Source organism: Camelina sativa, chromosome 18 (genome assembly GCF_000633955.1).
Source record: "Camelina sativa cultivar DH55 chromosome 18, Cs, whole genome shotgun sequence".
NCBI lineage: Eukaryota > Viridiplantae > Streptophyta > Magnoliopsida > Brassicales > Brassicaceae > Camelina > Camelina sativa.
The window spans coordinates 17,877,456-17,879,874 of record NC_025702.1 but is presented as its reverse complement, the minus strand read 5'-3'; the positions used below and the strand labels follow the sequence as shown (position 1 = coordinate 17,879,874).

The 2,419-nt window shown below is 38.2% G+C and overlaps 1 pseudogene; it reads right to left on the bottom strand.

Annotated features, from left to right (window-relative positions):
• LOC104763628 overlaps nucleotides 317-2,419 on the bottom strand; it is an 11,509-nt pseudogene continuing 9,406 nt past the window's right edge.

Genomic DNA, 2,419 nt, shown 5'->3' with positions numbered 1-2,419 from the left:
ACAATGACTCTGGTTGGTTGATGCGTCTTTTGGTTTGTTTGGTTGCTGAACCAATTGTGCGGAAGACTCTCGTGTCGTGTTGCTAGTTGGGTACATTATAGGTTCCAAAGACAAAAGATTAGAGAAACAAGTAAATAATGGTTTCTTCTCATTAATTGGAAAATGTGTGACAAGGTTTTGGTATTTATACAGAAGTAAACCATATAAATTACAATGTGTAAACCGGATAAAGGAAGCCGGTTTACTTATTCTGAAAAAAAGAGAGTACTGTACTATACAACAACTTCTGATGATTTTGGGATACATCAATGTTTGGTTTTCTAAATTTGTTACACACTTGTTAGGCCATTATTGATGGGACAGCTTCATAAAACAGAATATCTGGCCGGACCTTCCTTTCTCCACAGTATTTAGCCACACTCTTCCAGTTACCAACAACCTATATGTCATTTTCACCACACATATCTCCATCACGTCTCTCGCCTATCTAAATTCATTATTCAACTCAAGCAAGACTACCAGTCTCGTCTTTTACCTCTCCTTCAAAAGCAGTGCGTCTGAGTTTGACCCACCGGTTCTTTTCATAGACTATGCAAATGTGCTCTTCTTCTTCTTCACCACAACCAACCTGCGTCACATACGTTGAGACTGTAACAGAGACATAATGAAGAACGATAGGACAAATATATCTGACCTTGTTTCAGATTTTACCATAGACACAAGCCGGTTCTTAGTGTTTGGTTCTACGCCTTCATATAGCCTGCTGATGTCTATTTCCCACTCCAAAGCCTTTGTTGTTTCAAATACTTCTTTCTCAGTTTCGCTCTTCTCCCATTCCAAAACTAGTGTTGCAAACCCACAAAACACCAATATTGCTATATAAAAAGCGTAATAAATGAAATGAGTAAATAAGATAGAAATCATGGTGGTCCAACTTACCGATTATGAAGATAGGTGGGCATTTACTTATAATGTGATGAACAAAGTTTGTCTTTCCACATCCTCCTGCTTTAAGGTCACAGAACAATTTAAATTCCATGCGGATCACCTTAATGATATCCACAAACTCCATATTCCCAAGAGAACACTGCATATTTATAAGCAAAGAACGACGTTATAGAAGCTATTAAGGGGAAAGTACCAGTTCTGTAGGACAAAGAGGAAAACAAATGAAACATACCTTCAGGTCTCTGACTGACTCTGCAGCCATAACAATGCCATAAGAACTTTGCTCTGGATAATTTGACTTCCTTCTGCATCTGGTACAACTCATTTTTTCATTTTCCTCCAACGTGAAAAGGCGAGTTACCAAGCTTTCTCTTTCTGGATTTTTCCAGCAATGCCAAAACTCAAGGATGGCTACAAGTACCTCAGCAGCTTTACTTGACTGATAAGAGTAAAAATAGAATAACTTTAAAAGAACAGTTAAAGTTATTGAAACAAATAATAACAATACCATGCTAAGAAGCTTATCTTCTCCGCACGTACCATGTAATGAACCTCTTCTAGGTAAGCAAGTAAGCCGCTAAACAGGCAACTGTAGATTCCCTCATCATTTTTTATCACCTCTGACACAAAAGCGTCAAAGAATTTTTGTAGCGCAGGAGGAACTTGTTCTTCCAGGTGGTCATGAAATGGTTGCCTATTGCGCATCAAATCTTCTTTGAAAATCTTAATGTTCAAGAGGGCCTGCGATAAGGAAGCAAAGAGATATGGAACGTGCTGAACCAGAAGATGAGAGTTTAGGTATTGGATCTTGTGTTGGTTGCGTGGTTGTTAATTGCTTTACCTTCAGCGTCACGTCAAAAGCTGAATTGTATCTGGTTGTAGCTTCTGCAGCTGCTGGCTCAAAATGTTCCAACAGTGAATTTTCTCCAAGGTTTTGCAAATCTTGAAGATGGCGAACAAAAGAAATAAGAATTATGAATCCCAAACAAAATTATTTAAATTATTGGTCATTTGAGAAGCTTTTTAATAACCAGGGTCTAGTTGGTGAAACTCTTCCTCTTGATTTTCATTTGCTAGAGCATCTCCTGGTTCCATAAAATCTTCTTCCATCGTTTTTAGTGATGAAGATGTACCTTCCGGTTCAAGGTTGACAGAAGGTTTACTGCTACATGTAAGAAGATGCTTTGCTCAGAGGGAACCCAAAAAACAATTTAAAGCATGCGGAAAATGACTACTAAGGTACTTACTGTTCAACAGTCTTATCACGCGGTCTAGACTTGCTCGTTGAATTTTTCTGTTGCACCATGAAGACCACTCATCCTTACAACTGATTAACCAAAAAGTCAGAGAAGCAAATAGAGAGTTTAGAACTTCAGAGACCTTATTTTTCTTCTTTGATTGTGGCTTCTTCTCCTCTTCGAGTAAAAGATCTGCTTCTGCTGCATCTGTTTTTGCTTTGGATTCCATGTTT